This window comes from Dasypus novemcinctus, chromosome 22 (assembly GCF_030445035.2).
Source record: "Dasypus novemcinctus isolate mDasNov1 chromosome 22, mDasNov1.1.hap2, whole genome shotgun sequence".
NCBI classification, from domain to species: Eukaryota; Metazoa; Chordata; class Mammalia; order Cingulata; family Dasypodidae; genus Dasypus; species Dasypus novemcinctus.
Genome location: NC_080694.1, coordinates 65,860,317 through 65,887,503, shown reverse-complemented (window position 1 = coordinate 65,887,503; position 27,187 = coordinate 65,860,317). Strand labels below are relative to the sequence as shown.

Genomic DNA, 27,187 nt, shown 5'->3' with positions numbered 1-27,187 from the left:
TTTTACAGCTTTAAAGTCTTATGATCACTGGACAGCCTCCTAATGTTTATTAGTGAAGGCACTTGAGCCCCCCAGGACTACCCCAACCTAGTTCCTAAGCAGATGGACTTGAGCTAACCAAACTGTCCCCCTGGCATGGCAGTAGTTACTGGGACTTGTCATGTGATCAATCTGGACATGCTCAGTAATTACCATCTCTAACCTCCACATCTCATTAACATAAAACTGCCTGTCTTTGGATATTGTGAAACTATCCTAATTACTGCAGTTAGGAGGGACAGATTTTAGGCCCCTAGGCCCTGTGGTCTCCTTGCTTTGTACTTGGCAATAAACTTTTTGTCTTTGACAACCTGCTGCTCAGGAATATGTTATGGGAACACATTGGGCAGAAAACTTTCCACTTTTGCTCCATAACAGTTTCTTAGGAAAACTGGACTATTAAAGAAAGGAGCAGTTTTGCCCACCCCCAGCTAATTTCCAGCTGTATAGAATATGAAAAGGTAAAAGAACACAGGTTTGTATGGCCTAATTGTAAGGCCTCTTGTTCTAGATTTGAAGACTGAGGGTTCAAGTTTACTTCCACTTACTGCCTTCATTCTATGCCTTTCCTAATGCAGGTGCAGAAGCTTTAGTGGCTTCTGTATTTCACTGCCAGCAGCTGAGGATCTGATGTGCTCAAGGTTGCTTTTTCTGTGAGAGAACCTCAGTGGATGAAAATAACATCCTCAATCAAGAACCATTCAGTGACTACACTGGGCTGGCTCTGGTGAGCCTGAGAACAACCGGCAGCCTCTCTTTCTGCCTTTGTAGCCTCCCTCCACCCTGCAAAGAGGGTCTCTAAATTTACCTTTTTACCAAGTACAGATTCTGCTTCCCTTCATAATTCTGCTGCTAAAACAGTAGCAGAGGTAGTGCCATCCCCAGTGTTGAGCCTTGACTCATCAACTAAGACCTCAGCAGCTGGGTTGTGAGCACCCGTGTTATTTTGTCTGTTGTTTTTTGTTTAGAATAGCTGCACCATCATTGTTTACCTTAGGAGAGGCAATGTGTCTGCTGCTTTAAAAAAATTGTCCTTGATCCCCAAGGGCTCTTTTCTAAGGCGCCAATGACAATAGCACCAGTAAAATAAGACAGGCTGAGCTGTCTCTGCTCTCCCTTCACAAGCTCCTGCCTGGCAGTTGTCAATAGGTGCCAGGAAAAGGGACATGGGAGGATTGGCAGGCAGGCAAGGGGACACTTGAAATTCCTTTGGCCTGAGGCAGGGCCAAGGAGTATAAGACAAGGTTTCCAGGAGTTCTGCATGCCACTAATTCCCACCGCTGGTGCCTGAGCTCCAGGAGGCTTCCCTGCATTTTTAAAGGCACCTGACATCAGGCCTGACAGAGGAGGGAACAGCTAGTGAGGGTGCCCAGGTTGGATTGATGAGGAAGGAACATGAGGTGTAGGTGGACCATCTGGGGTGCATGTTGACTCCTATGTTGAGTAACTGGTAGAGGACACATTCTTGAATATCACAGAATCTCCTTTTCTATATCTAAATTGAGGCAACAATTTTGGGTGAAAGAGTGACTACTGTAATGATGAAATGAAATCCTGCTGGTGAATGTCCTCTGCAGACTCTGGAGCATAACATAAAAGTTACGTACCTATGCACCATACGACAAAGGAGGAAAAATGGCCTTGTTTCAGCTGAAAGCTCAGAGAGAAATAGCACTTCTCTGGGTTTTCTAAGGAAACTTCTGACCTGAAAAGTCAAGGCTCCAAATCCTGGCATCCAGAGTCAGACAGGGGAAAGTTCATTTCTTAGTTTTCCCTAAATACAGATATTAAGTTCTTATTCTCCCAACCCCAATGGACCCTTTCCAACATATTCTCCTCATTCTCCAGGGACAGCCTCCTCCTAAACTACTAAACAGTCCACATCTCCTGATCAGACTCTGCACAATTTCAGATTCTGGTATCACAGTGGTTAGCCGAAATCTACAGGACACCTGTAAGAATATTTTATCATATATTTTTTTAAAAAATCTGCTTTTATTTTCATCCCCATTTCATTAAAACTAATAATGAATCAGCCAGGTGCCTAAAAACCAAAAATCAGAGAAGCCAGCCTCCCTCTTCATCTGTAGACCCGACAGCTGGAAGCTTTCCATAACGGATGTCTGCTTTTTCTTCCACTCCAAATCTCTGTCACCTTCTAATAGTGCTCACAGGCCGTCACTAAAGCCAATTTGGAAGGCACTCACTTGACTTGTGAGGGGCCCACCTCCCCTGACTGCAATTTTACTGGATGGAGGAGCAGGTGCTCCACGCGCCATCGCTGCGTGGCGACCCCGCTGTCCACGGCCACAGCCCCCTTCAGACTCCTCTAACCCTAGAGGAAGGAGAGCGGAGTGTACAGGAGTCCACTGTAAATGTCAGGAAGAGTTTCTTCAGGAGAAATTTGGGTTTCGACAGACTTCTGACAGATATAAATATGAGGTTCCAGCAATCTGAGCTGCTTGGCATTTCTAAACACCTAAGAGGACAGCCCTTCCCGCGGCGCTCAAGCGCAGACCTGCGGAAGGATCGCGCCTCTACTCTCAGCGCAACTCCCCCCCCCCCCCCACTATGTCCAACTGGGGAAATCGCGAAATAACTCGCAGCTCCCTCCAAAGCCCCCAAGGCCAGCAGCTCCTAAACCGGAAACAAAAACTCGTCCTCTCCGCTCCCCCCGAAGCGCCCCGCAATGTGTCTAGCCTCTAGGGGAACGACGAGGCGCTCTTGGAGTCAAGACTGTCTTGGGCAAAACGAGCTGGATCCTCTTCTGGGGCCATCCTCCTTCCCTTAGGAGGAAGAGCCTGGACACGCGACCATTCAAACCCTAACCTTCCTGAGGAAGCTTTCCTGCCCTCCTCCTCGCTCACTTTCTCCTTTCCTGTCTTCTCCACCCGCCTCTGTCCTACTCTGTGAGCAGGGGCTTCTCCCATTACCTCCCTCCTTCTGTTCTTGAGTGAAGTTCAGCGCACTCCAGGTCCAGCTTCCCCTCGTTTGACTCTCTGTGTTGAGATTCTCCTGTAGCCATATTTTTATTTACCGTGTCACTTTCTGATTTCTTTCCGCCCCTGTACCCTGCGCAGCATTTGCCCAGCACAGGCAGAGTCAGGATTGAGTGGAGGCGAGCTGCGCAGCTGGGGAACGGAAAGGAGATGAATGCTGGGAGTTGGCGCGGGGCTGAGAGAATCTGCGAGGATCTAAAGAGTTTTGGAAAGAAATCATCCAATACCGTAAATCCGATTTCATGGTCACACCAGATTTTGGGTAAAGGCAGAAAGCCATGTCTTCCAGGTACCAACGGACTTCCAAGATGAACTGATTGAACATCACAGGTAAGATCACCTCATTAGTTTCTTTTGGTAAGCTGAGGAATAAAATACAGTGTGGAGGGTCAGGAACCCGAGGGTTTGGTGACATATTTCATTGGGTGTTAGTTGAATTCGGACTTCCCTGACCAGGCTTTTCTTCTCAGGTGTTGCAGTCTGTTCCACAGTTTTGGTTTCCTTTTCTTTTTTCTTTTCCTTGTTAGCAAATGAGCCATGCATGTGAGATATTATATAGAATCTGTTTTTGCATTCTGCACTGGCATTAGTTTGCCATAAAATGGAAATCCTTGTAAGTGTCTCAAGACATTTGTGGAAGAGACGAGACCAGCTCCTTAAATATAGCCAAAGCTGCCCCTCATCTTCACGGTCTTTAAAACTACAGTATCTACCACATGGTCGAGCTTGGGAAACAGGGCCCACAGGTTCTCAACAATTTCTTTTTAATTTTGTCATTCCTATTGTTGATATGAACTGTGTGGTTAGGTCTGATATCCATGATATCCTTGGTTTAAATTGTCCAAAAACCTGAGGCCTTCGCCATCTCTGCTGTGGGCTGAAAGTCAGAAAGGGATGGCATCCTCTTTTGTGAAATGCTTGTTTATTCTTTACTCTTTCTTATTTAATTTTCAGCCTTTTTTCACAGTTTTATGTAGGAATTCTTCACCTATTCCAGATAAGGATCCTTTGTCAAATATAAGTATTGAAACGTCTTGTTCCAGACTGTGACTCTTCTTGTTTTCTAAGTGTGTGGCTCAAAATATTTTATAAGGAGAGGGAAGAAAAAAGGGGGAGAGGAGAAGGTTGATGACACAAGGAAAGCTGCATCTGGAGATCCTTCCAGGTACTTGTGGAAAATGCCCCAGGTATCGTGCTGGGAGCAAACCTTGGAGCAGGCTAATGGGGTGGAATATTTTAGGAGCAGAGGGGTTATTGTCTGGTCTATGATCTCTCTACAGGGCAGCATGTCAAGAGGACATGGTTCACAGATTTAAGAACTTGTAGGTGTGTGACAGTGGTCAAATATGATGTCTTTGATGCACCTCCTCAGAAATATGGCTGATATTTCCAGGAGGGTCTTCATGACATTTCCATCTTGAGAGAAGTGTGGCTCAGTGGTTGTGTGACTTTTCCTGTTGACAGGGTGCAAAATCATACATGTTCATTTGCTTTTCACAATCCCCAACAATTCTCTAATTCTCCCTTTTGCATGCTCATGTGGATGTAAGCTCATTCCCTGATGTTTTTCTATTTCTACTCCATGGGTCTCTGTACCCACCAGTGTGGCCATATCAGATAAGAAAGAGAAGGAATTAGAGAAAAATGGGTTGACTAGCTCAGGATTTCTTCAGTCAGAGGAGGAGAGAGATAGGGGGCTGGGGAAGAGGTTCTATAATTCATTTTATTCACTAGTTTTCTGAGCAGTGTTTGTGTCATGCAACTGCTGGAGGTGACCAGTTGGAAAACCTTCTTCCTGCTTTGCTTCTTCCATTCCTTCTCCTCCCCGATTGTCTGACAACTCATTTATTATCCAGAAAATTGTATCCTATTTTAAAACTTGGATGGCACTGGAGGCCAAATGGTTTGGGGTGAGTGTGTTGGTGATGTTAGACAAAATACAATCAAATATGAAGGAATCCAAGAACTTTGCTAAGGAAAACCTTAAATTATGCTTTGGAAGATCATCTGAAGAACCTATGAATTTTGCTGAAAAAGTTCATTTGGAAGCTTCTAGACTGAAGCCCTGAAGGTCCTTCCTTTGATCCTGGGCTTCAGCAGCATTATCCACTTATCCCTATCTTTACAGTTGCATTCCAATCCCAAAAAGTGTGTATTCAAATATAGATTTTACCTCTTTTACAATCCATTCAAGGTGTGTGTGTGTGTGTGTGTGTGTGTGTGTTGTGTTTATACATATATCACATTCTTTTTGAATGTTTATTCCACTGAGGTCTTCCCTGGGTGTTAACTGACAGAGTGCCTATTTTATTCAAAATTTAAAAACCTAAGACATGTGGGGTAAGAAATTCCAGGATACTACTGCAGTTGCACGTGTTCATATCTGCTTTCGTGAAATGGATGTTGATGGAGTGTTTTTAATCACAGAAAATGTGGAAAGACCTGTGTTAAAAGAACTACTTTATTATCCAAGGCATTTCATCACTGTGGAAATTGGCAACTGTCCACACATCCAGTAGTTGATCTGGTTATGAGCTGTAGCCACTTCAGTTGCCCATTTCAGGTATTCATTTCCTTCTGCTTGTTATCATATTGCTTCTATTTTTTTGGTAGAAATGCCTTGGATAATAATCCTTTTTAACGTAACAGAATAGGGGTTGTGGATATACTTTACTAATTTTCCTCTTGACATTAACATGCATAGGGAAGCAGACTTGGCCTAGTGGTTAGGGCGTCTGTCTACCACATGGGAGGTATGAGGTTCAAACCCTGGACCTCTTTGACCCATGTAGAGCTGTCCCATGCGCAGTGCTGACGCGCACAAGGAGTGCCCTGCCATGCAGGGGTGTCCCTGCATAGGGGAGCCCCACGCTCAAGGAGTGCACTGCATAAGGACAGCTGCCCAGCGTGAAAGAAAGTAGAGCCTGCCCAGGAATGACATTGCCCACACGGAGAGCTGACATCAACAAGATGACGCAACAAAAAGAAACACATATTCCCATGCCACTGACAACAACAGAAGTGGACAAACAACACGCAGCAAATAGACACAGAGAACAGACAACTGGGACTGGGGGAGGGGGGAGGGCAGAGAAATAAAAAAATAAATCTTTAAAAAAATTAAAAGACTTTAGCATACATAGGTATTAGTATAAGTATTTTATGTTGTTATAGTGGATTCTGCCTCTGGTTATGCCTGCCCCTCAGTTACATTTCCATGATATTCTCAGAAGAGGGGCATGTGGATTGTAAGAGTGGGTTTCTGAGGGATGGAGTGAGAGGCCATAAACCAGAGAAGCCTTAAATTTCCAGTTCTTTATGCTTTAGGGTTCAGGAAAGCACAGAAATAAGCATTTCTGTATGAACGATTTCCTCAAACATTTACAAAAAGACCTAGAATACTGAAAATGAAAGCAAGTAGAAAAAGTACAAAGAAGTCATCAAGACACTGATCTGAATACCCCTCTTTTTCCCCCTTTAATCAACTCCCTTCTTGAAAATTTTCTAGGGGAAAATAGGTCATTTTAGTTGTTGTTACAGGGTAAACAATTCTTTCTTCTTTTAAAATAGCAGTTTCACTTTCAGAGTGTCTAATGTCCAGTGACAATTCCAGAACACTGTGTCAGGAGAAAATATCCTACAAGACTCCAACATCAGAACTACATTAAACTGTAAAAGGAGAATTGATATAAAGGGTGAATCAATATCAAAATAGGGACACTGACTATAGAGGAACCAGGAATCACACACTTTATCCATTAGACCACTTAGACCTTCTCAACTTGGAAGCTTTGCCTTTTCTTTGATTTGACAAACAGTATTATTGAGTGTTTTATTGCCTGATTCAACAGTGATTTTTTGATCTTCTCCTGAGGTGGGAGGTATAGCATAATTCCTAAAACATAATTAGTCTTCTATTCAACATCTAGAAAAGCAGGCCAATGTCATCATGTAAAAGGAAATTTTTTTTTAATTTTTATAAACTGATTTAGATTTACATTTTATATAAATGAAATCATACAATATGTAACACAATGTATTTAGTTCATAGTAATCCAATGATACCGTATTTGTCCTTTTGTTTCTGACATGCTTCACTCAGTGTAATGTCCTCTAGGTTCATCCATGTTGTCATATGTTCACAACTTCATTTCTTCTTACTGCTTCATAATATCCCATCATGTGAATACACCACTGTTTCCTTATCCATTCATTGGTTGATGGACACCTGGGTTGTTTCTACCTTTGGCAATCATGAATAATGCCACCATGAACATCAGTGTGTGGATATCTGATTGTGTCCCCTTTCTCAGTTCTTCTGGATATACCCAGTAGTGGTATTGTAGAGTCACGTGGCAAATCTATATTCAGCTTCTTTAGGAACTGCCAAACAGTCCTGCACAGTGGCTGTACCATTCTGCATTCTCACTAAAAGTGAATAAGTGTTCCTATCTCTCCACATCCTCTCCAATATTTGTCATTCTCTCTATTTTTAATAGTGGACATTCTGATAGGTGCGAAATGATATCTCATTGTAGTTGTGATTTGCATTTCCCTAATCATTAGTGATATTGAACATTTTTCATGTGGATTTTTTTGCCATTTGTATTTCTTCTTTGGGCAAATGTCTATTCAAATATTTTGCTTTTTGTTTGTTTGTTTGTTTCAGGGTAAGCAAGGGAATAAAGCATTTATTAAGAAAGAAGAAAATGAGAAACATACACAGCCTGAAGCATGGACTGCAGGTGAATGGCACCTTGCCCATTTTTTCATTGGTTCTTTGTGTTTTTATTGTTGGGTTGTAATATCTCTTTATATATCATGGATTTTTAAAAAAGATTTATTTATTTATTCCCCACCACCCTCATTGTTTTGGACTCACTGTTTGTTCTCTGTGTGCATTCACTGTGATTTCTTCTGTGTCTGCTTGCCCTTCCTTTAGGTGGCACTGGGAATCAATCCTGGGACCATCCAGAGCAGCAGAGAGGTGAATATTCTCATGCACCACTTCAGCTACCTGGTCTGCTGTATCTCTTACTGTCTTTCCACTGTATCTCTTTTTCTTGCATCATCTTGCCATGCCAGCTCTCCATTTGTGCCAGCACTTCTGCAAGGGCCAGCACTCTAGGGCAGTACTCTGTGTAAGTCAAATCTCTGCATGGGCCAGCTATCCCTTCAGTCCAGACTTTGTTCTGTTCAGCTTACTGTGTGGGCCAGCTTGCCTTCACCAGGTGGCCGCAGAAATTGAACTCTGGACCTCCTATATGGTAGATGGGAGCCCAGTCACTTGAGCCTCATCCGCTTCCCTATCATCGATATTAAACCCATATGGGATATGTAATTTCCAAATACTTTCTCCCATTGAGTCGACTGTCTTTTCACCCTTTTTGACAAAGTCCTGTGAGTTGCAAAAGTGTTTAATTTTGAGGAGGTTGAATTTATCTTTGTTGTTGTTGTTGTTGCATGTGCTTTGGCCACAAGATCTTTGAAGATGTTTCCCTACATTTTGTTCTATATACTACTTTTATGGCCCTGGCTTTTATACTTAGGTCTTTGATCCATTTGGAGTTGATTCTTGTAGAGAGAGTGAGGTAGGGGTCCTCTTTCATTCTTTTGGCTATAGATATCTAGTTCTCACAGCACCATTTGCTGAAGAGATTGTTTCTTCCTTTTAAAATGGGCTTGTTAGTTTTGTCAGAACCAGCTGGCTGTAAAGGTCAGCGTTTATTTCTGGACCCTCAATTATATTCCACTGATAGATGTGTCTATCTTTATGCCAGTATCATGCAATTTTGACCACTGTCACTTTGTAATATGATTCAAGGTCAGGCAGTGAAATCTCTCTCATTTTGCTCCTCTTTTAAGAACGCTTTTAGCTATTTGGGTGCACTTTCTCTTCCAAATGAGTTTGGTAATTACCTTTTCTATATTTGTAAAGTAGACTTTTGAATTTTCCTTGGTATTGCATCGAATCTAAAAATCAGTCTGTGTAGGATTGGCATCTACATGATATTTATTCTTCTAATCCATGAACATGGAATGTCTTTCCATTTGTTTTGGTCTTCTGTGATTTCTTTTAGCATTGTTTTGTAGTTTTCTGACACATATCCTTTATATTCCTGGTTAAATTACTTCCTAGATATTTGAGTCTTCTTATTGCTTTGTAAATAGCTTAATCATTATTAATGCATTGAAATGCTACTGATTTTTGCATGTTGATCTTGTATTCTGTCACTTTGTTGAACACATTTATTAGCATAAGCATCTTTGTTGTAGATATTGTGGTATTTTCTAAATATAGGGTCATGTCATCTGCAAATAGTGACAGTTCTACTTCCTCCTTTCCAATTTGGATGTTTTTTATTTCTTTTTCTTGTTTAATTGCTCTAGCTAGAACTTTTAGAACAATGTTGAATAAACAGTAGTGGCAGTGGACAGCCTCATCTTGTTCACAATCTTTGAGGGAACACTTTCAAACTTTCCCAATTGAGTATGATGTTGGCTGTGGGATTTTCATTGGCACCCTCTATAACGTTGAGGAAATTTCCTTGTATAATATTTTCAACACAACTCCTAACAAGCATAGGTCAAATTGGTCACCAAGCCAAAGATACACCTTGTACAGTATTAGACATAATCTTTATTTATTGGGACTTACAGATAAGAGAGGGTCTTCAAAGGTGGTAGTTCAGAGAATGAAGTTAGCACTCTGTAAAGAGTGTGGGAAAATAAAGTACAATATATAGGGTCTCCAAATAAAGATATTTCATAACAGAATTACATAAATGGGGTCTGGAGATATTATGGGAAAGAATTGTACAGCCTGGGAAAATTACAGTCTACACAATACCACCTGTACATTGTTGCTTTGTGAGGTTTCTTATGTTTAATTTGTGTCCTGGGGCATGCAGGAGGCTGCATATTCTGGGCTCAGTTTCCCTTAGGAATGGGGAGCCAGGCCCTGGGACTCATTGGACACCACAATACCTGTCTTTTGAAGAGTTTTTATCAAGAAAGAATGCTAGATTTTCAAATCCCTTTTCTGCATCAATTGAGGTGATCGTATGCTTTTTCACTTTGATTTGTTAATGTAGTGTGTTACATTCATTGATTTTCTTGTGTTGAACCACCCTGACATAGAATTCTTGCATCTATGTTCATTACATATTGGTCTGTCATTTTCTTTTCTTGTAGTATCTTTATGTGTTTTTTGGTGTTAGACTGATGTTGGCTTCATAAAATGTGTTGTGTAATTTTCCCTCCTCTTCAATTTTTTGGAAGTGTTTAAACAGGTTTAGTGTTAATTCATCTCAAAATGCTTGGTAGAATTCACCTGTGAAGTCATCTGTTCCCAGACTTACCTTTGCTTGTATGTTTTGATGACTGATCCAACCTCTTTAAGTGTAACTGGTGTGTTATGTTCTTCTACTTCTTGTAGTGTCAGGTTAGGTTGTTTGTACATTTCTAGGAATTTGTCCATTTCATCTGGGTTGTCCAGTTTGTTGTCATACAATTTCTAATAATATCCTCATATTATCCTTTTTATTTCTGTGGGGTTAGTAGTAACATCCCTCTTTTCATTTCTGATTTTATTTATTTGCTTCTTCTCTCTTTTTCCTTTGTTAGTCTAGCTAGGGATTTGTGAATTTTATTGATCTTCTCAAAGAGCAAGATTTTGGTTTTGTTGATTTTCTCTATTGTGTTTTTGCTCTCAATTTCATTTGTTTCTGCTATAATCTTTATTATTTCTTACCTTCTGTTTGCTTTGGAATTGGCTTACTGTTCTTTTTCTAGTTTCTCCATTAATTTAGTTATACCTTTGATTTTAGCTCTTTCTTCTGTTTTCTTATAGGCATTTAGGGCTATAAATTTCCCTCTCTACTTTGCCTTCACTTTATCCATCCATTGTGGGAAGTTGTGTTCTCCTTTTCATTTGTCTCAATATATTTACTAATTTCACTTACAATTTTTTCTTTGTCCCACTAATTGTTTAGAATTGTGTTTCTCCTTTCCCATCTACTACTGATTTCAGTTTCATTTCATTATCATCTGAGAAGGTACTTTGTGTAATTTTAAATCATCTTATATTTATTGAGACCTGCCTTGTGACTTAACATGTTATCTATCCTGGAGAAAGTTCCATGAACACTTGAGAAGAATTTCTAACCCACTGATTTGGGATGCAACATTCTGTATATGTCTTTTGGGTCTCTTTATTATATCATTAAAGTTTGCTGTTTTCTTGTTGATCTCCTGTCTAGTTGTTCTATCTAATGATGTGAGTGATGTGCTGATGTCTCCAACTATTATTCTCAAGATGTCTATTTCTCCCTTCAATTTTGCCAAAGTTTTTCTCAAGAGAGTTGGTTGTCAAGCTCAGCCAACTTGTGGCCTTGTCCAGTCTGGGGCCATCTTTGTTTAAGTCATTTAATGGTAGCAGCCATCTGATTAGTCATTTCTTCCAAGTGATTACTTAGTTCACATTTCTGCTTTACTCCTATATCTGAACTCTGAAGCTTAAAAGAAAGGTCATGCTTGAGAGCCCTGAGAGCATCCAGCTGCTGCCATGGAGACACCAAGGCACCTTCTCCTCAGACATCCTTCTCCAGCATCTTCACAGCCAAGTCCATCTCTTGTCTCATATGGATCTGTCTCTCCAGCCCCTTTTCAACATCCAGTCATAATTGTGTCTACTTCTTTCAATGCTGTCATGGAAACGGTGCTCACTGGGACACAGAGGGTGATGATTGCAGGCAGGAAGTTTATTAGGAAGCTCTACCAATGGAGGGGATCTGAAGAATAGACTTCAGCCTGCCCTTGGAGAGTGGTGGGTATGACATTATACACTGTAGCAATGGGTGGGGAAACTGAGTACAGCCTGAGTAGGGAGTGTTAGGTATGCAGTGTTATCACACAGAAAATAGAAACCTGTGCTCAGAAGCATTAGTGCCATTGAGGAATCTGAGGAAATAAAATAATACCAGCACCTGGGAGTGTTGGGTATTTGATTTCCACTATATACTATATTAACACTTAAAGGAGAGAAGTGGGTTTCCGACATATTGTACGTTAGGTTAGTCTGACAGAGGAGATTTTGGAAAACAGAAGTGAAGAAAATTTTGAGTTTTTTTCTAGGTTTTAACTTAGTTAAATTATATAATTTTCCTGATCATGTTCCTACTCCAAATAACTCGGTTTGTCTATAAGAGCTATTGAGGGGAGTGGGGAATAGGTTATATGGGAACCTCATATGGGTTTTTTTTTTTAATGTTTTTTAATGTAACATTCCCTATGTTCTAGGAACTTTAATTTAAAGAGAGCTATTGAAGCACAGTACATTTTCACTATAATTTTTATTGCTTACTTTTGTGTGCAGTGTTTGATTAATGCCTGAATCATTCCAAAATAGGGTCGAATTAAGATGCTTGTTGGCACTTACAAATCTGCCTGCCAGTGCAGTATGTTAGTGTTAAAAGAACAGAGTATGATTACAAGATGTCGTGGGTACATGTCTTAAAGTAGTTGCTTAAGGTCATGTGGGTAGGTTTAAAGCATAAAAAAGGTCTGCCCATAGGACTGTGACCCTACCAATAGAATTTGAATTTTCCCCTGAATGAGAGATGTTTAAGGCCTGATGGAGAATAAGTATATCTTCATACCCTGGTCAACTTGGGGGGGGGGGGTCTGTAATCCATTGTCATCGGAGGACAGTGTATTGTGGGTGGACACCCAGGAGAGATTCTGGGTTTAGAGGAAAGGCGAGTAAGGAAGTAGCTTCAATGTGGGCATGCTCAGCGCATATCCAGCAGGCAGAATGGTTACTTGCATGTGCTAAGGTTTGGATGGTGTCTGTAAGAGAATGATAAGGGGTTTTTTGAGATGTTAGTGCAAAGAAGAGTGGAGGGTAAAATATAGGTTGTTTATCATGGAGAGACTTTAGTCAGTAAAGAAAAGGAAGAGTGTGGAAAAGAAGAAGAGGATTTCTTCAGGGTAAAAATCAGAAAGATCTCCTTGTGATGAGTGATGTCAAGGTATTGCTTGAGTGAAAGGGAAGAGGGGGTGACAAAGTCAGTCGAGTGTGAGGAGAGAACAATACAAAATCATGGTGGCCTTGAGTAACAAATTATGATTTGGTACCTTCAGATTTAAGTGTGGTAAGACTGCAGGAATGAATGGGAGAGAGATTAGAGGGAAATGGGTTTGGTGGTAATTGGAATATTGTCTCCTCAGTTTCTTGTGAGTTTTAACCATAGTTCTTCAAGAGGTTCACAGGTGTAGGTATCTTGAACTTTAGAATCTTGCAATTTTCTCTCATCAGAAGGCAGAGGAGCAGGATTTAATCTGAAAAGTTGTATCCAGGATGGAAAGTTTAAAAGTTTTGCTGTAGTGAGAGTGGCTAGGAGAACAAGAAAAGGACCTGTCCACTTTGGAGTTAAAGGCTGGAGTGTAAGGCCTTTAGGTCACCCAGGGACCTGGAAAAACATGCAATGAGGGGCAGAGGGTTCCGGTGCAGGAAGAGTGGAGTTAGTTAGTTGATGCAGGAATGAATGCATTTGTGTCAGGCTGACTATATTATTTTCAAAATCTTATGATTGTGGGTATATAGGTAAGGGTAAAAGGACATCCATACATGATATCGAAGGGGCTTAGGAAGTGTGGTTTTTGAGGAAGGGTTTGAATTCTCATGAGAGCTAAGGGCAGAAGTTCAGTCCATAGAGTCTGAACCTGCATTGTGAATTTGGTTAAGTGTTGTCTTAGGATCCCATTCATAAGTTCAATTTTTCTGGAGGACTGACATCTGCAAGGAATATGTAACTTCCAGGTAATTCCTGAGGCACTGCAAACCCCTTCTATGATCTGAGAGGTGAAGGCTGTCCTGTTATCTGACTGCAGAGAAGAGGGTAGTCCAAATCTCTGAATTATTTCTGTTAATTGTGGGAATTAGTTCCTCCACCTTGGGAAGGGCATTATTAAATGATTTATAAAAGCTCATCTGTTTTTGCTTCAGAGCAAAAGCAACTCTGTCTTTGTTTATCTCTGCACAAGCTATCTCTTTTTGCTTGAAGTTTGAAAACAACTTCGTCTTGTATTTCTGCTGCCAGATAGGATGTGAGTCTAGGGACAAGGTTTCTTGTTCCAAGACAAAACATCCTTGAAAATTTAACTTTAACCACTGCCCTTTACCAAATCCAAAAATACATGATATGTAAGTAAGAGAGATAAAGCAGATGGATCCTCCCTGCATATGAGTTTTAGTGTCTGAGTCTTTCATTCCTGAAGCAGTTAACAGGATGTTAATTATAACATCAGCCTGCTCAGAGGTGATGGAAATGCTTGAACACATCCAGAAGAGATGTTTACAAAGACCAAGAGGTATTTAACCTCCTTACATGTGGCACGTGGGTAAAGTCTAGTTGCCAGTCTTGTCCTCACTTAGAGCCTTTAAATTGGTGGGCTGTGAAAGAGAGAGGTGTAGAATCTCCTGGATATTAGTTTGTTGACTAATAGAGCAGCTTTTTAAAATTTCTTTTAAATGTTTTAGAGTTCATGGCAGTGTACAGTTAGATAAGAGCTGTGAAAGCAGCTTGTTCCTACGTGGTACTGGTTATGCAGGGAGGTGAGAATGCCGTGGGTTTTTATTCAGGTAAAAGAATCTTTCTATCCTTCATGAACCACCCCTTAATTTGCTTTGCTCCTTTAAGGGGCAACTTTGAGGTTTCCTTGGGTGTATAAGGGGGGAGGATATGGAAGAGCTAAAGAATGGGTGTGATGGTGGAGTGGGAACCTGGGTGGGGTTGAGTTGCCTGTGCTCTGGCTTCAGCATCAGTTTGGTTATTACCAACAGATATGAGGGAATTCCATTTCTGGTGCCCTTTGCAGTGAATTAGAGGAGCTTGGTTGGAAGTGATGCCAATTTGAGTGATTGTAGGTGAGATTTTGTTCACGATGGAGGATCTGCTAGAAGTCAGGAATCCTCCCTCTGCTAGATGGGGGCATGTGAGTGTAGGATGTGGTGTGCATGTTTGGAGTCAGGGTGAATGTCTATCTAGGCCATGCCCCTGCCTCTGACCAGGGCTCTGGGGAGAGTTGTGGCTCAGCTTGTGAGGTTGTCCTGGGGAGAGGGGACTTGACTCTACAGGCTCACTTAAGGTGACAATAGCATATCTGGCCTGAGTGGTGGTGCTAAAGTTCATAGAACTGCCATCAACAAACCACGTATGAGTAGGATTAGGAAGAAGGGAATCTAGAATATCAGGACAGAGTTTGGCAAGGAGATCAAGCACTTCACCACAGTCATGTATGGAATTAACATGAGGCCCTTCTGGGGGTGATTGGGTTCAGTGAGAAGGAGGTGGCAGGGTTAAGAGGATAGCAGTGGAGGGACACTCTGGGGCTCTGTAGAAGGGTTGAGAGGAGGACAGTGGTACAGGGACACTGCGGGGCTTTGTAGAAGGGTTGAGAGGAGGATAGTGTGTAGGAGACTCTGGGGTTTTGTTTTGTAGAAGGGTTGTGTGAAGGGTTTGGTGGTGGGCAGAGGAGACAGATGCAGTGGCTTTGTGAGTTAAGAGAGGTGGTAAGGAATGAGGAAAAACATCAAGATGACTTATTGGAGATTGTTTAAGGCTTTCTTGCACCAGAATGGAGGCAGCAGTGAGTTTAGAGGCAAGTAGGCCAGCCAAGCATTGCAGGATCTAGGTGTCTGGGGAAGTAGCAATAAATTGATTATTGGGGCCATTGGTTGTGTTAGGATTCCTAGTGCATTTCCCTGTCGGGTATCAACATGGAGGGAGAAGGGCTCAGCAGGGTTAGGGATGGCTAGAGCAGCACAGCCAGTGAGGCTTCCTTAAGTTCATTGAAGGTGGACTTGAGTGGTAGAGAGCAATGAGGGGCCCACACAGGTGCCAGGAGCAGCTTGGCAGAGGTTTAAATATAGGCCCAAAGTTTGGAATCCAGAGACAGAAAAAGTCGACTAGCCCCAAGAAAGAAATGAGATGAATCTTGGAATGTGGGAGGGGATGGTCCTTGAGGATTTGGATTCAAATTGTGGTTAGATGTTTATGTGATAGAGAGAGATGGAGTCCTAGAGAGGTTACTTCAGTTCTGAAACAATGGCCTTTGCTTGGGGAGATGCACTATTCCTTTTCCCTGAGAAAGGTAAGCAGAGTGAGAGTGTGACTTATGGAGGTTAGTAAGGAGGGGCTGCAGAGGAGTGAGTCATCGACATATTGAAGGAGGGCATGGAGGGAAGCTGAAGGTGAGAGAGGTCTGGGTGGAGAGCCTTTCCAAAAATGTGAGGACTGTTTCTAAAGCCCTGGGGAAAGACCATCCACATCAACTGTTGGGGTTTTAAGAGGTCCTCAGGGTCCATTCATGTGCAAACAAAAGTGTCTGGGAAGTTTCTGCTAAGGGGATATGGAAGAAGGCTTCCTTAAGACCAGTTAAGATGTAGTGTATAGTGTGCCAGCATATGTGGGACAAGAGACTGTGTGAATTGGGTAGTAAAGCAATGATGGACTGTGTGTCTTCATTGATGGCTCAAGGTCCTGAAGCAGGATAGAAAGATAGGGAATCAATAGATGGATCTGGAACCTGGCAAGAAGTCGATGTGGGTATCAATAACCCCCAAGATGGCAGCTGGAAGACCCTCCCCAAGATTCTGGCACTCAGGAGAAGACTTCTCCAGAAACCAGGAGAAGACCCAGCTATTCCCCAAGGACTTTATCATTGGGGCCTCCTGGGAGATTGATGGGAGAAATAAGCAATCAAAATGGTAAATAGCTGGAACTTCTCCCCTGCCATTAGCAAAGGGATGGGATAGTCAACAGTTCAAAAAGGCAGACACCAGGCCCAAGTACACACCCTGTACTATTGCCCGTGGACTTCTGTCTTGACCTCTGCACACTGCTCTCACCATATTTCCTCTGCCATGTGGCCACACAAGTAAAACTTGGGGCTTTATAATCTATATGGGAAACTGTAGTCTGTAAATCAGCCCACTTTATCACTTTTCAATCCCCTTCCTCTCTACCTGGGACCCCTGATCTGTTATTTTCTCCCATTTCTCTTCCCTCCCTACTTGAAAAAATTACTGACCTAACTCACCCAATGTGCTCTTGAAATTCATTTCTGAGGCATATCCAAGAACCTAAACAAAATCCAGTAACAGTCCTGTACAAGGTAACAGCTCCCATTTGGCTTCTTCACTCCAGAAAGGGGTGTTAAAGGGGAAGTGGTTGGGCACAAAAGCCCAGCAGTACAGAATTCATTAATAGTGGAGGTGCAGCAGTGCTCAGAGATGTATTCACCAAGTGCAATGAATGTCTCATGATGTTGGAGGAGGTTGTTGTTATGGGGGGAGCAGTGGGGTGAAGGGGGGTGGGGGTATATGGGGACCTCCTATTTTTTTAATGTAATATTAAATAAATAAATAAATAAATAAAAAAGAAGAAGCAAGCCATATGGAAAAGCTGTTGAGCAAAGGGTGTCCTTTTGTGCACCATGAAGTGTGTGAGGTTCACTTTTGTGCTGGGGTACTGCCAACGCAGTTGGGTTTGACTGTTGGAAAACAGGTGGCCAAATGATGCTGCTAATTCAAGCTCACCTGAAGTGTGGGGGGTACTTTAGTTGAAAACCTATCTAGTACTCAGACAAACACTTAAAACAAGGAAAGTCATTTTCTTTCAAAGAGTGTCATTTACCTCCCAACCCCTATATCTTTTCTGTATAAAAGAGAACCCAAAATTCTATTCAGGGCTCGGTTTTTATTAGGACAGGAGTCCACTGAGTCTGGCCATTGAAATAAATCAACTTCCTTCTCAGAGTGCTCGTGTCCTGGCCTTCGATACTGCGTAACCGGACTTCTCTACAACATTTCTGGGTGCTTGTGCAGGATCGTGCTGAGACGGTCAGAGGTGGCAACAGTTGTTTTCCCCTCCCAGATGTCTTTGAGAGGCCAGGAGCGCCTGGGTGAAACCCAGCCCTGGGCACCCCTGGACACCCCATTTGAGTCCAGAAAGAGGTTGTGGTCTTCGCTGGAGCCCTCCCAGATGAGTGGAGGCACTGGAGCGTTTGAAAGACCCTGAGAATGAAGCAAGGAGCTCCACAAGTCTGACTGGTAAGACCCCCGGGGGCGTAGTGCAGGAAAAGCCTAATTCTAAAAATTAGGAGGGAGCCTGTTCAACTCTCTCAAAGGGGAGGCCCTAGTACTCCTGAGAATAAGGAGGAAGTTGTCTCCTCTCTAGGTCCAAGGAACGGAAAGGGGGGTGGTTGTGTGTGTGTGCTTGTGGCGACTGAGTGAGGCGCAGAAAATCACTTCTGCGGGGTGAGTGTGGAGTCCTGATCCGCAGTTCCGTGGTGACCTCATATGATCAAGGGTGGTCTGGGGGGTCCCTGCAAAGGGACCCTCTTCCATATCCAGGGCTTATACTGATCCACTAAGGTCAAGAGGCATTGAAAGCGCCCATGAGGGAGACAGCCAGAGACGGATGTAGTGTAAGGCTTGAGTGACTGTTGTGCACCATCAGCACAGGGTGGAAACGGGAAACACACTCAGTAAAACCCCGTTAGGTTGTATGCTGAAAACCTTCCCCCGTGCATTCTGTGAAGATGTGTATGGCATAAGGTTTCAGCCAGGAAAGCTTAGGATGCTTTGTGAATTAGAATGGCCAACTTTGGGTGTGGGCTGGCCCCAGGAGGGCACTTTAGATCCCTGGATCATCCATAAAGTCCACAATACCGTAACTGGAAACCTAGGGCATCCAGACCAATTCCCCTACATCGATGCTTGGGAAAATGCTGTGAGCCAAAACCCACCTTGGTTAGGGAAGTGCATGAGTAAGGAAGCTAGAATTTGCTTAATACAGAAACTGAGGAGTGCCATCCCAGGGACCAGACCAAACAATCATCATGCAAAGGGCCCAGAGAAAGACCGCGGCAAGTCCAGTGCCAATACACCCATCTTAGAAGGGCCATACGAACATGAATTTCTGCTGCCTTATGTGATGATTCCCGCCCCGGCAGTACTAAGGAATGAGAATGAGTTAGTCTCCCTAAGCAGTGCCCCATTCTCATCATCCATGCAGGGAAGTGCGACACCCACACTATCCCTGCTGCCATTTTTATTGCCATCAGAGAGGGCACCTATACCCTCCCTGCAGTTGCCTTTATTACCATCTGCACCAGAGAGCCCTATACCATCCCTGCAGCAGCTTTTACCGTCTCCACAGCGGTCTTTAGCACCTTCCACAATGGAAAATGCAGACCAGCTGCTTTTACAGCTGGTTGCCCCTGGCAACACTGCTGCAGTGCTGCCCATCTGTCAGGAAGGAGATGCTGAGAGGTGGCAACTCAAACCACGGGGAGTCCTGGGGGCAGAGGGAGCAGAGAGAAAGGCTGCCTTCCAGCTACCTTTCCTTGAAGCCCGGACCCCATTTTTGTTATGATGCAGATGACCAGGTTCAGGGGGGAAACTGAACATTCATCTATCAGCCTTTTATGACAGTGGACCTCTTTAACTGGAAAAGCCACACCCCACCATTCTTGGAGAAGCCTCAGGCCATGAGAGACCTTTTTCAGTCCATCATACAGACCCACAAACCCACTGGGCTGATTGTAAACACCTTATAATGACTTTATTGAACTTTGAAGAGAGAATGGGTATCATGCAAGGAGCTCTAACCTGGCTTAGAGAGCACCCACCTCAGGGAACTTTGGACAGTGATCAATACACCCACTTGCAGTTCCCAGAGAAGGACCCCCTGTGAGATCCAAATAGCGCCATTGGGCTCAACTGACTAGAAACATTCCACAGGGCCTCAGTTGAAGGATTCAGGGTGGGGAGTCACAAGGCAGTGAATATGGCAATGACCAGTTAAATTCTACAGGCCTGGATGAGAGTCCTGCTCAATTCTATGAGAGACTATGTGAAGCATTTTGTGTATACACGCCCTTTAACCCAGATGCTTCAGAGAGTCAAACAATGGTCAATGCAGCATTCATTGCCCAATCACAGACTGCCATCCAAAGAAAGTTGCAGAAGTTGGATGGGTTCGCTGGAATGAATATCTCTCAGCTAATGGAAGTAGCAAGTAAAATCTATGTCAACCATGATGTAGAAATAAGAAGGGAAGAAAATCAGAAAATGAGAAAAAAGGCAGAACTTCTGGCAGTGGCAATCATGGAAAAATCCATTCCTGTGTCAAGGAGAGTAACCTGGCAAGCCCCAGCCCCAAGGAGAGGGAAAGACCCACGTCTAGGGTGAAATCAGTGTGCATAATGCAAAGAAGATGGGCATTGGAAGAAGAGTGTCCTAGCTGGCCACTTGACCTGGCCTCTGCAGCCAAAACATTAGCCAGGAAAGCCAGTGGGGCATCACAACCCAAATGCTGGATCCATAAATGTTCAGGAAAAAAACCTGCAGATCAGATCATTGGGCTGGCAGGCATGGAGGACTCTGATAGAGATTATTAGGACAGACTAGGCTCCTATTCTCCCGGCCCTGTGGAGCCTATGGTCAGAGTCCAAATTGGGGGCTGCACCATATATATGATAGTTGACACTGGGGCTCAACATTCTGTAATGACCAAGCCAGTTGGGCCTCTATCAAAAAGACAAGCCACTATCGTAGGGGCAACTGGCAAAAGTACCCAGCGGCCTTTCCCTCAAGCCAGACCTGCAAACATTGGGGGAAAGGAGGTCACTCACGAATTCCTTTATCTTCCAGAGAGCCCCAGTCCCTCTCCTGCTGTCTAAACTGTAGGCTCAAATTATCTTTAATGCTGCGGGGAAATCCACACTGACACTGGGGCCATGAGACCCTCTGAAAATAGCGCTAACCCTTCCTCTGCAGGAGGAATGAAGACTGTTTTGCCTCATTGAGACTGGCCAGTCCTTGGCCATGCAGCTCCCCTTTGAAGATGTGCCTGAAGGATGGGCAGAGGGTAACCCAATGAGAATGGCACATGACATTCCTCCAATTATTATTGAAATAAAGCCCACAGCCAGTCCAGTGAGCATAAGATAATATCCAGTTCCACACAAAGCACAAGAAAAGATCAAGCTACATATTCAGAGATTACTGAATGAGGGCATATTGAGGCCATACCAGTCTCCATGGAACACCCCACTCCTCCCAGTTAAAAAGGCTGATGGGGATTAGCACTCAGTCCAGGACTTACGAGCAGTTAATTCAGCAGTAATAACCTTCATTCTGCGGTTTCTAATCCATAAACTCTCCTCAGCTTAATATCCTCATCAGCAATCTACTTTTCATGCTTAGATCTTAAGGATGCCTTCTTCTGCATTTGGGTAGCACCCTGGAGCCAGCCAATTTTTGCCTTCATGTGGGAAGATCCGAACTCAGGTGAAAAGAGGCAGCTAACTTGGACGTGATTGCCTCAGGTATTTAAAAATGCACCCACTATTTTTGGACAAGCCCTGGCCAGTGATCTCAAATCCTTTAAAGCAGAAAGCCATAACTGTTTTCTCCTCCAATATGTATATGACCTCATTCTTGGAAGTCCCACCTATCAAGACTGCACTGGTGGAACCTATGCTCTTTTAAAGCATCTACAGCAAAAAGGCTATCGAGTGTCTAAGAAAAAAGCCCAAATCTGCCTACCTTGGGTCAAATATGTACGTTATAAAATAATGCAAGGGCCAGATAACCACCTGTCAGTTTCAGGGAATCTCCTATAGTGTCTGTAACGCATCCAGCCAAATAACCTGCTATGACCCTAAACCCCAAACAGTCTCCCATAAATGGGAAATAAAAGTGCTTGATCAAAATGGGGAGCTACTTTCCTCCACCCCAGTCCCTAGCCAGAACCGAGTGTCCCTCCTATTTGATGCAGGTGAAGTTTTAGACTCCAGGATACCATGGAACACAGATTGTGGAGGGCTCAGCTGGGAGCAGACGTATACTCATAACAATAAGTATATGTGCGCTCCAGAAATGGGAAGTGCAGGCCAAGGGGGGTGGGCTTTTGGTGCAAATACATAGGTGCATACTATTGCCCTTACTGGTCCTGGGTCACCTGGGCCACCTGGAACACAGACACAGCTAAACAGCTATCCTCACCAAGGGTATGGCCCCGGCTAACTGTCCACGTGGTCAGTGTAACCCCTTAAACCTCACCATCCTTAAACCTGAATCCTGGCAGACTCAGGGAGTTCAAATGGGCCTCCACATTGATGGTAAAGGAATAGACCCAGGAGCCTACATCTGGGTTGGGTATTGGGAATACCCACTCACAAGCAAAACCCATTCTGTGTTCCACTCCTTCTATGAAGAAATTGAAATGCCCTTTTCCATCCCACAAGCAGCAAGAAACCTCTTTATAAGCCTGGCTGAAGTGGTAGGGGCAGCCTTAAATGTCTCCTCATGCTATGTATGTGGAGGTACTAATGTGGGAGACCAATGGCCCTGGGAAACTAAGGAATACAATTACAGCCAACCATATAATGCAACTGGCCTCCCAGCTGTCCCTCAAGATAGAATGTGGCCCTTGCAAACTTCTGTCATAGGAAAATATTGTGCTTCAAGGGCCTGCCTAAGCTCCTCTATAGCTGTTGGAAACCTAACATGTACAGGGGGAAAATTCCAAAATTATATCACAAATACAACAGAGCCTTGGGGAACATGGAATGAATCTGACGTTATTTTCATAAATCATGCTTTCCCCAAATTAACCACAGTGTGGAACTCCACCACAAAGGGCCCCTTTACTGCCCCAAATGGTTTGTACTGGATTTGTGGGAAGGTTGCATTCTGAGAACTTCCACAAATCTGGTGTAGAACTGGTATGCTAGGTACAATAAAGCCCTCCTTTTTCCTCATTCCCTTAACATAAGGGAAGAGCTAAGCCAGCTGGTATATCAAAACATAAGAGAAAAAAGGGCTGTCATTACCTGGGGAGGTGAACAATGGCCCCCTGAGCATATAATCCAATACTATGGGCCAGCAACTTGGGTAGAGGATGGCATGTGGGGTTATCAAACCCCTATCTATATGCTAAACTGAATCACCCACTTACAAACTGTGGTAGAGATAATAACTAATGAAACTGTCCATGCACTAAACTTACTACCCCACAGCAAACTAAATTCAGAAATGCTATCTATCAAAACCGTCTTGCCCTAGACTATCTCTTGCCAGCTGAAGGGGGAGTTTGTGGAAAATTAAATCTATCTAACTGCTGCCTTGAGTTAGACAGCCCTGGAAAGATTATTGATGAAATTACAAGCAAAATGGTAAAAATTGCTTATGTCCCAGTGCAAATCTGGAATGGTTGGAATTTAAATAATCCCTTTGGAAGCTCGTAGTCAACAGTAAACAATTTCAAGTTTCTACTGGGAATAATTGTCTTCTTATAGGAGCATGTACCATCCTTCCTTGCCTCCTCCCTTTCATCATAAACAGAATGTGCATCCTAATAAATGGTATAGTAAAAAGGCAGACAGCTGCCCATCTCATGGCTCTATATACATACCAGTCAGTCCAGAGGGACTCAGACAATAGTGATGCCAAAGCTTAATAACTTAAGCTTGGCCTCAAAGGAGGGAATATGATATAGCCTGTGCATAAGTTCAAAATTGTTTCCAAGTTTACCTAGTCCCTTAAAGTCCAAATAAGTAATATAGGCCCTACAGTCTTTGAATGTTCAGAAAGGATGTAAGACCTGTATTCAAGGTTGCATCCAGATGGAATGTGGAGGATATGCTAATTCAAGCTCACCTGAAATGTGAGTGATATGCTAATTCAAGCTCACCTGAAGTGTGGGGGGTACTTTAATTGAAAACCTATCTAGTACTCAGACAAACACTTAACTAACAAGGAAAGTCATTTTCTTTCAAAAGGGCACCATTTAACTCCCGACACTTATATCTTTTCTGTATAAAAGGGAACCCAAAATTCTATTTGGGGCTCAATTTTTATTAGGACAGGAGTCCGCCGAGCCCAGTCAGTTGAAATAAATCAACGTCCTTCTCTGAGTTCTCATGTCCTGGCCTTCAATACCACGTACACCCAACTTCTCTACAACAATGCCAATTACCTTACTGCTAGTTTCATGATAGTATTTTGCAGTCTACATTTTCTTCCTTCATACTACATTCTCCTAGTATTTCTTTACCCAATATTGAATGCTCTTTTTCTTTATGGTTAAAAACAGTAATGTATGTTCACCATACAAAATTAAAGCAGTATAGAAGGAGATAAGGCAGAAAGTAAAAACTCCCCCTCTGTAAAGGCCCCTGTTCTCCTCTCAAGGAGGGTCACTGTTAAACCAGACTGTACAGCTTCCCACACATATGCAGGGGATCGTGGGATGAGCAGGTGAGATGGGGGACTCTAGAACTGATGTGAGCTATGGGTGGGAGGCTCTTCATCTCTTTGTGGATAACCTAAGCTGTCTGTGACTTGTGGGTGTGGGACAGTAAGAGGCTGCAGTCCTGTCCTTGGTGACCATGGCAACGACTCCAGTTCCAGGAAACAGTTTAGCAATGCAAACTGTATAAACTTTAAATATTCAAGGAAAATGCAAACCAAAGGTGCTAAAAATGCTTATCTAGAATGTGTAAGGTCCATGCTAAAAGCTTACCTAGGATGTGGACAATATATGCTAATTCAAGCCTGTTGAGCACTGAAACAAAGAACAATTTGACCTTTCCTCTCTGTAGAAAAGGAACTCAAAATTCTTGTTCAGGGGTCGTGTTTGAAACAGAAAGCTTCCAAATCTGGCCATCTGTCATTAAACCATTTTTCCTTCTCAAAAAAAATTTTTTTTAAATTTAAAAAATCTAAAAAAAAAAAAAAGACCCTGTGGAGCACTGAGGGAGGGGATACTGAGGAATGTTTTTGAGAAAGGGGGGAGTTTCACAACCATCATCGCAGGGGTGGTGTGCTGCCACTGAAGGAGAATTAGTTCCCAGACCTGGGGGCTCACTTCTGCCCACAGTACAGGAGGGATGTTAGGAAGGTTAGAGGGGATGGGGAGTGGATAAGAGGAGAAGGACGTTGGTTTGAGAGGATGGGAGAGTGAGTGTGGTCGTGGTTAATTATAAAGAGTTTGTAAGAGCATCTTCCAAACTGAAGCATTTAAATGGCTAGTTCTAAGAAGTCATTATTAAATAGAAACCTAAATTGATATTCATGGCAAGAGGTTTCATCGCAGTGAAACTTTTCTGGAAGTCACCTATACTGTGCATATTCAAAAAGTTACCTTGATTCCCCTGGGAATCTTCAGTTTTCATTAAAAAGAATGGAAAAAGTAGTTTTCCTCTACTGCTAAAGTAAAATAGCTGCTAATTAATGTCTTCTGGGTAAAAGTGTAAAAGTAAAAAGCAGAGTACTAAGTAGTCTGGTGTTGGGTGGGCTCTCCTGGCCATGGCAGGGTGGAAATTCCTCAGCCTCAATGTGACTCCAGACTCAGGCTTTTGGCACCAAATGTTAGAGAAATGGTGCTCATGGGGACGTGGAGCCTGATGATTCCAGGTGGGAAATTCATTGGGAAGCTCTCCCAATGGAGGGGGTCTGAAGAACAGACTTCAGCACACATGCCCCCTGAAAAGAGACTTCAGCCTGCCCCTGGAGGGTGGTGGGTATGTCCTATCAATAGGCAGGAAACCAAGTACAGCCTTCGGCGAAATGTCCAAGAGGAGTGGGCTGGGAGGTCTTGGAATAGCAGAGGGGTGGGTGGTGCCTGCACCCAGAGGGGGTGGAGGCCCTTGTCTGCTCCACTCAGTTTAATAGTCGGAGGGAATGGGCTGTTCCTAGCCCCTAGGCTGTATAGCTCAATTGGTTAAGGCTGGAGGCTGCCTTCTCTGATTTCTGTCTCAGGGAGCTGAGTCATGTCTATGAACTGTTAATCTTTGCAAACCTTGTGAGGGCGAACCTCTAGCCAATGATTTCTTCCTTCACCCAGTGCTTGCTCTTCTGAAGTTTTGTCTTGCTTAGGACCCTTACGACTGGATACTGATATGTAGGAGCTTCCCTTTAACTTGCTCCATTTCTTCTTGCAAGGTAATAACCCTGTTGTTTGCAACTGCAAGCTCCCCTGTCAGTTTAGTGTTGGATTTTTCTAAAGCATCCCCTTTTGTCTGAAGGTTGTTTACAGTGCTATTCAAGAGCATGTGAAGCTCCTCTACCTAGTTGTTCTGATTCAGAGTTGTAGGAATCTGACCACCACCTTCATGCCTACACTGTTGCTCCCTTCCTCAAGATACATTGAAACACTTGAAACTCCACCTGGGAGTCTAAACCTTCTCCTTTCAAACAGAAACAGGCATCAGTGTCATTAAGAAGGATGAGCAATTATACCTCCTTCTTCTCCCACCATGAGGTCATGGGGCTCATAGGATTCATGAGAAGTTCCTTTTTATTGATCACAGCTTTCATACACTCTGAGTTTCTTTTGGTTTGATACAAATGAAACCAGGGTCTTCCTCTGCCTCCTGGAGTCTTCAAACCTGGGAGACCTTTAACACCTGCTGTTTTCTGTGAAGCTTCTGGAACAAGCCTTCCTATACTTCTTGAGGTCCCAGAAAAGTTTATTTTGTCCAAGAAAAGTTTTCTTCTCTTTCAAGCCATGTTCCAGGTAGTGTTCCATCACCAGGAAGAACTGCTGGAGAGGAGTGTGGTCAGATGCAGACCCTCCCCAGGTCCAGGGCTGGGTCAGGCCAGCCTTTGCTGCCCAGCTTGGCCCTTTGGTCAGGTGGACACATTCAAGATCCATCAGGGAATCAGTATGATGCTTCCTGCTTTCCTCTATAGCTCTTCACAGCTCTCCATGCCTGTGTCATTGTCAGGGGTCTCAGCCAAGCTTGGTCCTTCCTCTGCATCTGTGACCTGGCCAGGGTTGTCAGGGATGCAGAGGATGTGGGTGCTGCCACCTTCCTCCTGGGCTGTGCACCCCCCAGGCACAGCCCCCTTTCTCTCTTCCTCTTCTTCAAAGACCCTCCAACTGCAGCCCCACCCTGAGACGCTGGCCCCTGGGGGCCTGCTCATTTGTCTTGTTGTTCAGTTTAGAGTTTCATTTATTCATGATATTAGCCCTATGGCATTTGTGATTCCAAATATTTCCTTCCATTCTGAAGATTGTCTTTTAACTAATGCTAAACCCCTTTGATGCACAAAAGCTTTAAAATAGTGA

At 43.3% G+C, this 27,187-nt stretch overlaps 1 protein-coding gene and 1 pseudogene across 1 annotated transcript in view; both read right to left on the bottom strand.

Annotated features, from left to right (window-relative positions):
* The window catches only part of LOC101419419 (popy Class I histocompatibility antigen, A-1 alpha chain-like), a 205,203-nt gene that overhangs the window by 59,854 nt on the left and 118,162 nt on the right, over positions 1-27,187 (bottom strand). The gene's annotated exons all lie outside the window — the stretch shown is intronic.
* LOC105747158 (protein RUFY3 pseudogene) lies at positions 11,393-26,759 on the bottom strand (annotated as a pseudogene).